Source organism: Montipora foliosa, chromosome 3, assembly GCF_036669935.1.
Source record: "Montipora foliosa isolate CH-2021 chromosome 3, ASM3666993v2, whole genome shotgun sequence".
NCBI classification, from domain to species: domain Eukaryota; kingdom Metazoa; phylum Cnidaria; class Anthozoa; order Scleractinia; family Acroporidae; genus Montipora; species Montipora foliosa.
Window position 1 is genome coordinate 50,051,612 of NC_090871.1, and position 12,500 is coordinate 50,064,111.

Consider the following 12,500-nt stretch of genomic DNA (forward strand, 5'->3'; position numbering starts at 1 on the left):
ATGCCTAGGAACGGCTAGGGATGATTAAGGATGCTTAAGTACAGTTAGGGATGCTTAAGTACGGCTAGGGATGATAAAGGATGCTTAAGTACAGTTAGTAGGGAATTTAAGATCTACAACGGCGACCGTCGACGAAAACGACACCTCAAAATATAACTTGGCTCTATCGTAAGTCTTTCGCGATTATTCAGTCTAGCTCGCGTCGTAAAATGTGGGCAAAGTATCCTAAAAATAAATTGGTACGAGCGGTTTTAAAGTTAAAATAGAGAATGAAAGATTCTATGTTGCGTGCTTACGTTGTCGTCAAAACTTCAAATTTAGTGATTTCACGTCGTCGTTATGCAGAGGACCGCTGAGATACTTGCTAAAATCCGTGCTGCACGTGCAGCACGATTATTTATGCTCTTTTAACCAATGATATTATTGCTTTGTGGCGTTGTCGTAGTCGTAGCCGCCGTCGTTTCTTAAGGACGTTCGCGCCCATTGCTACTGCGCATTTTTTTACGCATGTCACGCATACGTCATGCATCGCAGACCACGAAGGTAAACACGATGCTAAAGGTGCAAACATTTTCCACAAGAATGGAACGTGAAAGCATGTGGCATGATGGGATGGCTGTGGACCCAGGTCTTCTCGGAAATGTCACGCAATGGCGTGACAGTGCGAAAAAACAATCGCTTTAAGAACTTCGCAGCGATTTTACTCTCTTGAATGCTCGGTGACCCCCATTTTTCTTTCCGTAGATCACTTCCTTTTCTGATTTTGTCTATTTTAACAAAAAACAAAAAAAATCTGTACGTGAGAAGTTACAAATATTTCGCCTTTTATTCTCTCGTGCGACCGAAGTTTTCTTTCTCAGACTAATATGTATCGTTTTTCAAGGTCTATATTACCTCAGAAAAAGACATCAGCTGCAAAAGTTTGTTTAGTTGTATTAGTTATGTTGAATTGAGTACGTTTACCTGATCTAAATTTCACTAATGTAGCTTTTTTATTGCTGACAGTTGTAAGCAAAGATCGTCTTAAAACAACGCAAGCTTCTAAAAGTGCACGTCATGATCTCGAAAACGAGCACGGTGACCCCCCATTTTTTTTGCCTTTTGGCAAAAGTAGATCATTATCTTTCTGCGTGGCAAGTTTTAAAAAAATCTGTACGTGGGAACGTTTTGGGCGCGAACGTCCTTAAATTCCCTAGGGATGCTTAGGTACGGCTAAGGATGATCAAGGATGCTCAAGTACGGCTAGAGATGAAGAAGGATGCTTAAGTACGCTTAGGGATGCTTAAGTACGGCTAGGGATGATTAAGGATGCTTAAGTACAATTAGGGATGCTTAAGTACGGCTAGGGATGATAGAGGATGCTTAAGTACGGTTAGGAATGAAGAAGGATGCTTAACTACGCTTACGGATGCGTAAGTACGGCTAGGGATGATAATGGATGCTTAAGTACGGCTAGGGATGATAAAGGATGCTTAAGTACGGTTAGGGATGAAGAAGGATGCTGAAGTACGCTTACGGATGCTTAAGTACGGCTAGGGATGATTAAAGATGCTTAAGTACGGTTAGGGATGCCTAGGTACGGCTAGGGATGATTAAGGATGCTCAAGTACGGCTAGGGATGAGGAGGGATGGTTAAGTACGCTTAGGGATGCTTAAGTACGGCTAGGGATGCTTAAGGATACTTAAGTACGGTTAGGGATGCTTAAGTACGGCTAGGGATGATAAAGGATGCTTAAGTACGGTTAGAGATAAAGAAGGATGCTTAAGTACGCTTACGGATGCTTAAGTACGGCTAGGGATGATAAAGGATGCTTAAGTACGGTTAGGGATGCCTAGGTACGGCTAGGGATGATTAAGGATGCTCAAGTACGGCTAGGGATAAGGAGGGATGCTTAAGTACGCTTAGGGATGCTTAAGTACGGCTGGGGAGGATTAAGGATGCTTAAGTACGGCTAGGGATGATAAAGGATGCTTAAGTACGGTTAGGGATGAAGAAGGATGCTTAAGTACGCTTACGGATGCGTAAGTACGGCTAGGGATGATAAAGGATGCTTAAGTACGGCTAGGGATGATAAAGGATGCATAAGTACGGTTAGGGATGAAGAAGGATGCTTAAGTACGCATACGGATGCTTAAGTACGGCTAGGGATGATTAAGGATGCTTAAGTACGGTTAGGGATGCCTAGGTACGGCTAGGGATGATTAAGGATGCTCAAGTACGGCTAGGGATGAGGAGGGATGCTTAAGTACGCTTAGGGATGCTTAAGTACGGCTGGGGATGATTAAGGATGCTTAAGTACGGCTAGGGATGATAAAGGATGCTTAAGTACGGTTAGGGATAAAGAAGGATGCTTAAGTACGCTTACGGATGCTTAAGTCCGGCTAGGGATGATAAAGGATGCTTAAGTACGGCTAGGGATGATAAAGGATGCTTAAGTACGGTTAGGGATGCCTAGGTACGGCTAGGGATGATTAAGGATGCTCAAGTACGGCTAGGGATAAGGAGGGATGCTTAAGTACGCTTAGGGATGCTTAAGTACGGCTGGGGAGGATTAAGGATGCTTAAGTATGGCTAGGGATGATAAAGGATGCTTAAGTACGGTTAGGGATGAAGAAGGATGCTTAAGTACGCTTACGGATGCGTAAGTACGGCTAGGGATGATAAAGGATGCTTAAGTACGGCTAGGGATGATAAAGGATGCATAAGTACGGTTAGGGATGAAGAAGGATGCTTAAGTACGCATACGGATGCTTAAGTACGGCTAGGGATGATTAAGGATGCTTAAGTACGGTTAGAAATGCCTAGGTACGGCTAGGGATGATTAAGGATGCTCAAGTACGGCTAGGGATGAGGAGGGATGCTTAAGTACGCTTAGGGATGCTTAAGTACGGCTGGGGATGATTAAGGATGCTTAAGTACGGCTAGGGATGATAAAGGATGCTTAAGTACGGTTAGGGATGAAGAAGGATGCTGAAGTACGCTTACGGATGCCTAAGTACGGGTAGGGATGCCTAGGTACGGCTAGGGATGATTAAGAATGCTCAAGTACGGCTAGGGATGAAGAAGGATGCTTAAGTACGCTTAGGGATGCTTAAGTACGGCTAGGGATGATTAAGGATGCTTAAGTACGGTTAGGGATGCTTAAGTACGGCTAGGGATGATAAAGGATGCTTAAGTACAGTTAGGGATGCTTAGGTACGGCTAGGGATTATCAAGGATGCTCAAGTATGGCTAGGGATGAAGAAGGATGCTTAAGTACGCTTAGGTATGCTTAAGTACGGCTGGGGATGATTAAGGATGCTTAAGTACGGTTAGGGATGCTTAAGTACGGCAAGAGATGATTAAGGATGCTCAAGAACGGCTAGGGATGAAGAAGGATGCTTAGGTACGCTTAGGTATGCTTAAGTACGGCTAGGGACTAGTAAGGATGTTTAAGTACGGTTAGGGATGCTCAAGTACGGCTAGGGATGAAGAAGGATGCTTAAGTACGCTTAGGGATGCTTAAGTACGGCTAGGGATGATAAAGGATGCTTAAGTACGGTTAGGGATGCCTAGGTACGGCTAGGGATGATTAAGGATGCTCAAGTACGGCTAGGGATAAGGAGGGATGCTTAAGTACGCTTAGGGATGCTTAAGTACGGCTGGGGAGGATTAAGGATGCTTAAGTATGGCTAGGGATGATAAAGGATGCTTAAGTACGGTTAGGGATGAAGAAGGATGCTTAAGTACGCTTACGGATGCGTAAGTACGGCTAGGGATGATGAAGGATGCTTAAGTACTCCTAGGGATGATAAAGGATGCATAAGTACGGTTAGGGATGAAGAAGGATGCTTAAGTACGCATACGGATGCTTAAGTACGGCTAGGGATGATTAAGGATGCTTAAGTACGGTTAGAAATGCCTAGGTACGGCTAGGGATGATTAAGGATGCTCAAGTACGGCTAGGGATGAGGAGGGATGCTTAAGTACGCTTAGGGATGCTTAAGTACGGCTGGGGATGATTAAGGATGCTTAAGTACGGCTAGGGATGATAAAGGATGCTTAAGTACGGTTAGGGATGAAGAAGGATGCTGAAGTACGCTTACGGATGCCTAAGTACGGGTAGGGATGCCTAGGTACGGCTAGGGATGATTAAGGATGCTCAAGTACGGCTAGGGATGAAGAAGGATGCTTAAGTACGCTTAGGGATGCTTAAGTACGGCTAGGGATGATTAAGGATGCTTAAGTACGGTTAGGGATGCTTAAGTACGGCTAGGGATGATAAAGGATGCTTAAGTACAGTTAGGGATGCTTAGGTACGGCTAGGGATTATCAAGGATGCTCAAGTATGGCTAGGGATGAAGAAGGATGCTTAAGTACGCTTAGGTATGCTTAAGTACGGCTGGGGATGATTAAGGATGCTTAAGTACGGTTAGGGATGCTTAAGTACGGCAAGAGATGATTAAGGATGCTCAAGAACGGCTAGGGATGAAGAAGGATGCTTAGGTACGCTTAGGTATGCTTAAGTACGGCTAGGGACTAGTAAGGATGTTTAAGTACGGTTAGGGATGCTCAAGTACGGCTAGGGATGAAGAAGGATGCTTAAGTACGCTTAGGGATGCTTAAGTACGGCTAGGGATGATTAAGGATGCTTAAGTACGGTTAGGGATGCCTAGGTACGCCTAGGGATGATTAAGGATGCTCAAGTACGGCTAGGGATGAGGAAGGATGCTTAAGTACGCTTAGGGATGCTTACCTACGGCTAGGGATGATTAATGATGCGTAAGTACGGTTAGGGATGCTTAAGTACGGTTAGGGATGAAGAAGGATCCTTAAGTACGCTTACGGATGCGTAAGTACGGCTAGGGATGATAAAGGATGCTTAAGTACGGCTAGGGATGATAAAGGATGCTTAAGTACGGTTAGGGATGAAGAAGGATGCTGAAGTACGCTTACGGATGCTTAAGTACGGCTAGGGATGATAAAGGATGCTTAAGTACGGTTAGGGATCCCTAGGTACGGCTAGGGATGATTAAGGATGCTCAAGTACGGCTAGGGATGAAGAAGGATGCTTAAGTACGCTTAGGGATGCTTAAGTACGGTTAGGGATGTAGAAGGATGCTGAAGTACGGTTACGGATGCTTAAGTACGGCTAGGGATGATAAAGGATGCTCAAGTACGACTAGGGATGAAGAGGGATGCTTGAGTACGCTTAAGGATGCTTAAGTACGGCTAGGGATGCTTAAGTATGGCTAGGGATGATAAAGGATGCTTAAGTACGGTTAGGGATTAAGAAGGATGCTTAAGTACGCTTACGGATACGTAAGTACGGCTAGGGATGATAAAGGATGCTTAAGTACGGCTAGGGATGATAAAGGATGCTTAAGTACGGTTAGGGATGAAGAAGGATGCTTAAGTACGCTTAGGGATGCTTAAGTACGGCTAGGGATGATTAAGGATGCTTAAGTACGGTTAGGGATGCCTAGGTACGGCTAGGGATGATTAAGGATGCTCAAGTACGGCTAGGGATGAGGAGGGATGCTTAAGTACGCTTAGGGATGCTTAAGTACGGCTAGGGATGATTAAGGATGCTTAAGTACGGTTAGGGGTGCTTAAGTACGGCTAGGGTTGATAAAGGATGCTTAAGTACGGTTAGGGATGAAGAAGGATGCTTAAGTACGCTTACGGATGCGTAAGTACGGCTAGGGATGATAAAGGATGCTTAAGTACGGCTAGGGATGATAAAGGATGCTTAAGTACGGTTAGGGATGCCTAGGTACGGCTAGGGATGATAAATGATGCTCAAGTACGACTAGGGATGAAGAGGGATGCTTACGTACGCTTAAGGATGCTTAAGTACGGCTAAGGATGCTTAGGTACGGCTAGGGATGATTAAACATAGTTAAGTACGCCGCCTGGGACCACTATATGAGTGACTACACCGGACCACTATATGAGTGCCTACACCAAGTAGTTACCGGGGATCGTCTTAATTCGCAGTGTATCCCACAATGCATCGTACTTCACACCCGGGCTCTGGGAACGAGATTAGTCGGTTGCATTTTTAAAGTCCTCGAAGACAACGGTCTCATGGAATTCGCTGTTGTAGACACAGCATTTTCCGAATGGATTTTTGTCCTTGAGCTGCCATTTAACTAACGCAGAAAGCAAACACAAGTCGTGCCAAACATGAGGTAAGCGGAAGTTGTTTGCTGGATTTCCATGTTTTTTTCAGTTTACATAGCCCCCGGCACCCCTTGCGTTTGCCCCGTAACTTATCTATTGTAGATTACCTCCCAATTGTAGATTACCTCCCAACCTTTTCAATCTTATGATCATACCACATCTCTGAGACTTACATATTGAATCGATGGCACATCTTCCAGTGTATTACCTGCGCAATTTTATCACTTCGCCATGCTACATGTAGTGCACTGCACTCGCTCTGATTAATCTGATACAGTAATGCTCATGCAGAACTGTCTCATCTCTGGCGGACCACACATCCCACACTTTCCTGAAACATCTTCATCTTTTATCTCTGATAAGCTCTGTGTTTCCATAAAACTTTCCATATCGAGCATTGCTGGTGTACTTCTGTAATAGGTCCCTTTTAATATCTTCTTTCTCCTTGCCTTTTCCCGGGAAGTTCTTATTGCTCACTTCTCTGATGAAGATTTCACCACTCCTAGCCGCATATTTTCGCAGACTTTCAATTTCCATATTGTTGAGGGACATAGTTTTTAAGTGTTTAACCCACTGATACCTCAAACGCCCTGGAACGCCTCCAGTTGGCGAGTAAAATCGTCTTGCGTTAGACAGAGTAAAATCTGTCACTCCCAGGGGGTCAGTGGGTTAACCCATTCACACTTAAAACGCCCTAGGATGCCCCCCATTGACGAGTAAAATCGTCTGGCGTTAGACAGAGTAAAATCTATCACTCCCGGGGGGTCAGTGGGTTAACCCATTCTCACTTAAAACACCCTAGGATGCCCCCCATTGACGAGTAAAATCGTCTGGCGTTAGACAGAGTAAAATCTATCACTCCCGGGGGGTCAGTGGGTTAACCCATTCTCACTTAAAACACCCTAGGATGCCCCCCATTGACGAGTAAAATCGTCTGGCGTTAGACAGAGTAAAATCTATCAAGTGTCATCCCTCCCAGGTGTCAACACGGTCCTCTACACTAACAAACCCTTTCCACCAATTTGCCGTGGCAAATTAATATAGTCTCTCAATGTTATTTGTATGATTAAAGTTTGATAAATACTTAAAAGCTTCCTTGTCTTTTGGGCAATTTCTTCCAGTTTATCCTTCTTCCAAAATATAATACCAACCCCATACCTTATCACAGACACTGCTCTTGGATTCAAGGCAAATCTTGTGTTTCCTGCATTAAGTTTTGAGTTTTATAATGTGCTTTTCACCCATATGAAGTACTCTTTTCTGACTATATCTTTCATTTCTGTATGTTTCATGTTGTCTGCTTCAAAAACCCTGAGGCATTTAATGTACACTTTATTTTTGTCTATCTGCGTCATCGGCTGATAATTCGGTAATGTTTTTCCCCTGCTTTCTTCTAACTTTCCCTGTTTAGTGACCAAAAGTCCAAAACCCCACATTTTTTAAAGCTAAACTTCATTCCAATATCCTAGCTAAATACACATACTGTATTGATCAAGGAATTCCGCTGTTTTTCATTGTTTCCATACGGTTAAAGGTCATCCATAAAGAACAACTGATTTACGGTAACATACCCCTTTCTTAATTCATACCCTGCTTTACTCTTCCTCAAAATCAATGTCAATGGTATCAATACATCATCATCATCATCATCATCATTATTATTATTATTATTATTATTATTATTATTATTATTATTACTTTCATTGTTGATTTTCTCAGCTCTGTGACAGCCAGTTTCTGTATTGGTATCCCATTTGAACCTCTACCCTGAGATATCCAATACTCTCCTTGGTATCCTTGCTGATCCCAGTGGGGCAGCTAAAATTGTACTCTGCTACTACCGGTACTTCCTTCTTGATATCCAGCTATTTCAACTCCTTCTCCAGTACTGTTTTGCCACAGCTCCCAATTCTCCTACTGTACAACCGGTAATACTTTTGCTGATCATGAGGTGTTCCACAATCTTTGAATCTCCCTTGCCAAGTCTTAGTACAGTACATGTACTTCTCCACTTTCTCCTTTTTCTTCTCTTGTACTCTTCCATGTCTACATGTAGGTATTGATGCATGTACATTTATGACCAAGCCTGCAAAAAAGCGCCGGTCATCAGACATTTGTCCGGTAAACTTGAGGTACTGACTGGTCTTCTGATATGATGCAAAGTAAAACTGTATTTTTACAGGTGCATTGATTTAAATTAAATAACACTGCAATGTACATGTGCTGTGGAATCAACAAGGTTACTGTTCCCCAAATGCATGTTGTTTGTGTTTTCATGGGACTGATAAGATTTTATGACCAGTTTTACAGTGAATTTTTAGGGCCTCAAATTACATTTCTTATCGTGACTTCCATAACTAACGTTATTGCCTATGCACAAACAAAAGCTGAAACATATACAAATGTATTTTGCTCAACTAGAATGACAAACAAAGAAAGCAAAAACATAAGAATTCTCAATAGAATGGCAAACGAAAGCAACAGTATTGTCAAAACAGTATTGGGCAGTGTGCGCATGTTTTGATTGTTTTCATTGTCATGCAACAAAAAGCAAATTCAAAACCGTTCAATAAAAGAAGCCAACAACTTGAAATGATTTCAAGACAAATATATAAACCGTTTCTCCAATTGTCAGGTCTGTGTGGAACATCGTTTCTGAGTTATCAATTTCCCGAAGCATTTCACACAATGCTGCCATGTTGGCAGACCGTCCGTGGTCCACCAATATGGTGGCCAGTAATCAACGAAAACACGTGGAGTTCACTTTTCCGCAAATGTGCTTCCTTAAATCAGAAACCCATAAGGGTTGAAACAATACAATACATGCTTAATTGACCACCCCCCATGGGGGCTTTTCAGGGCCAATGAAACACAACGAAACGACAGAACAGAACAACAACAACTGTTAAGAATCCCAACTGGCCAGAGGCAAGCCAGTTGGCTATTTACAAGTGCAGCTGGGAAGTTGAACCAGGGACTACCAGGATCAAATTCACCAAATGGTCAGAGCAGGTCTTGAACCCGGGATCTCTCGATCTCAAGGCAAGCGCCCTAACCACTGGGCCACACTGCCAACATGAAACGTGTAACGCACGTTCACAGCTTCCGAATATTAAGTGCGAACTGATTGGTTGAATGTTTCAGTGCTAAGTACCATATTTGGAAACCCCTTGCTCTTGTTGTTCCAAATATGGTAATTAGCAAATTGAATAATTATTCAGATGAAGCTTGTTCCCCAGCACACAGGGGGCCGTTACACGTTTCAACCCTTGTGGGTTTCTGATAAAATACATGTGTATGAACACCTCTCGTAATGTACTTGAAATCCACAAATGTCTGAGAATCATAGAAAGAGACAAGTTTTTCAATCAGCTCTGTATCCTGGGGTCACGCAAGGTAAAAATTCGGAAATTCAAAAATGCTGTATCCGAAACAGAGGACGTTATGGAACTGGGAAAAAGATTTATTTCTAGTTCATCTTCAACCCTCATTTAGATACAGAAAATATGTGCATGTGAATATTTTAAAGCTTTAATTTTAAATACTGTTTTTTGTACATTGGTCTGAAGAAAGTTCTAAAATATCAAACATTTGAATGGAATCTTGAAAGATTTTTTTTGAAATTCTTCCGAATATGACTGAAGAATAATTTGAACAACAACAGTGGTGTCTTCCCACATATTTCTGGTCTGCACTGTATTGACATACATGTAATGTTAAGTGATTTTACCCCATAAGATCTTACACGAGATTCCGATCATGCTAGAGCAGAAATAGTTTCAGGCCTGACGTTAAAACACGAAAAAGAAGGATCTTCCTGTCTGGCTACGGGCAATGCAAAAGATTTGAACCTTAACCCTCACCCTAACCACTTTTAAAAAAGAAAAAAAAAGAAAAACGAGACAATGAAAATGAGGTGCCGTGGTCTGGCCTGACACATGACAGGCTTATAGCGAAAAAAATTATTTGTAGGCTTAATGACCCATGTGTGATTTAGATCTTAATTGTCTTTGAAAACAATATCTGCTCTTTGTGCCTGTATAACAATGATCTGTTTGTTTAGAGAAATCCAAAAGTATCTTTGCTTTGCTATTTTCTGCCACTTTCTTCTCAACATGGTCATACCAATTCCTTGAGTATGAGAGATAATATTTTTTACATAGATTTTAGTGTATTATTTGAGCTACTTTGTCATTTCTCTTTAGAACTACATTCACATTGTGCAAGTTTGCTACACAAATGGAGAATGTGAAATATAGTTTTGTCTCTCTATTTATACATTCTGCATTTTGTGGTTGACTGGCTTGTTTTTCTATGATAACCTCCCTCCATCAAGTTGTTAGTGCCTGATCCTTTGCAGTTTCTTCTTCATGTACATGTATCCATTCCTGAGCCAATAATTGTAGCCATGGCTGACTGGGCTACCCTGCCTAAATAAAGTTGACTTGACTTTTCTGATCTTAATCTTATTGTTTCCTCCACTGATTTCAGTCCTCTTCTGCCCTCATTCCTTGCTAAGTAAAGCCTGGCCATGCTTGCTCTGGGATAATGATAATAATAATTATAATGATAATAATAACAATAATAATAATAATAATAATAATAATAATAATTATTATTATTATTATTATTATTATTATTATTATTCCATGAAGCTGTAAAGCTAAATGCACCATGATAATAATTATAATTTAATAATAATAATAATAATAATAATTATTATTATTATTATTATTATTAAATTATTATTATTATCATGGTGCATTTAGCTTCATGGCAGGTACTGTATGGTACACCCTGTACATTGTAATCAAAACTTCAAGAAATTTTAATCCCATCATCAGGTCATAACAAGCTGCCTTTAAGACTTCAAGGACTCTTTGGAGGATTGTTGCTTATCCCAGCAAGAGCTGCCAACTCTATCCCAGCAAACATGTACATGTAGTCCCGAGCCAGTCTCTTTGGAATAGTACCCAGTGCTCCAGTAACAACAGGGACAACTTTAACACTCCTTGATCTTCCACAAGGCTTTTATCTCAACTGCCAGATCCAGATACTAATCTTGTTGACCTTTTCCTCTTGTTTGATATCTACCCTTCTGTCACTAGGGCATGTAATAGATGAGGCAATTTTTGTTTTGTTTGTACACAAACACAATGTCAGGGTGATTGTGATCCAGTTTCTTATCTGTTTGTATAGAGAAATCTCACAGTAGTTTAAAAATTCTCAGACTCATAGTTGTACAGTGTATAAGCAGTTTAACAGCTGAGGGCAACTTGTATGATGGACCTGAATACCAATACATGATAGTTAATTGCATGTCTGGTCAGGTGTGCCACTGGTCCATGTAACTATATAAATATGCCAAAGGAATCTATTAGTCTACATTATTATTGTTACATGTAGCAATTGTACAATGTAATTAAATTTAATTGTACCTCTAATTTCTTGCAGCCTGCTCCATATGCCTCCGGAGAAAAAGCTGTTTAATTGTCACCAGAAGACTGAGAATACTTTAAATATGTTAATTCATTCAAGGTGCAAAGATACATGTAAGTACTATTTTTATTAAACTCACAAAAAGTAACAGTTATTATAACAAGTATACACAGGAAGTTATTGTCAAAATGTCAGTCTTTATTCCAGAAAATAATTGGCCAATGAGGGCTCAATTATTGTCAGCTGGAGAAACATTTTGTAACCATGCATTATCAAATTTTTCATTATGGTTAACCTCAGTAGTGCTAGAGTCTGGGCTTCTGATAGGATGCGGAAATTTTTGGCCATAATTATTATGCGTAAACATGCGTTGATTATGCAGAAATTACACCGGATTATGCGGTTCCAAATTTAAGCAATAATTTGTAGAACTAATAATTACATGTAGGCTCGTCCAATGTATTTACATGCTTATGGTAAGTCAAGACTCGAAATTGCGACCAATACAGTCTAATTTGCAACTGAATTTTTTCCCTTTGCAATTTCTGACCAGCTTTCACCGTTAAGATAAAAGGGTTAGCAATTAGCTTTTTGCTGAACCTTTTGCTAAAATAAATAAAGCCAAACCTAAAAGTGGAGCTCCCGTTTTTAACCCCAAAAAGCAATAAAATGTTTATGGAAATAACTATGCTTCTGCATAAAGTACAGATTGAATTAATCATCATTAGTGTGTACAGTTTACAGTGATCAAACAGATCAAACACCTCTGAGCTGACAGCATGCAGCAAACAAACAAGCCTTCCAAACAATAACCAACAATTTTAGTCAACTAAAACTGAAATTACACGCACAGTGATGTCTTTCACAACATTTTCTGTTTGACTGACAATCTTTA

At 41.0% G+C, this 12,500-nt stretch overlaps 1 long non-coding RNA gene across 1 annotated transcript in view; it reads left to right on the forward strand.

Annotated features, from left to right (window-relative positions):
- Positions 1–6,014: 6,014 nt before the first annotated feature.
- The window catches only part of LOC137997590 (uncharacterized), a 10,209-nt gene continuing 3,723 nt past the window's right edge, over positions 6,015–12,500 (forward strand). The window contains exons 1-2 of the long non-coding RNA XR_011122509.1: positions 6,015–6,174; positions 11,621–11,718. This is a non-coding gene — a long non-coding RNA (uncharacterized lncRNA). The remainder of the gene's footprint in view (positions 6,175–11,620; positions 11,719–12,500) is intronic.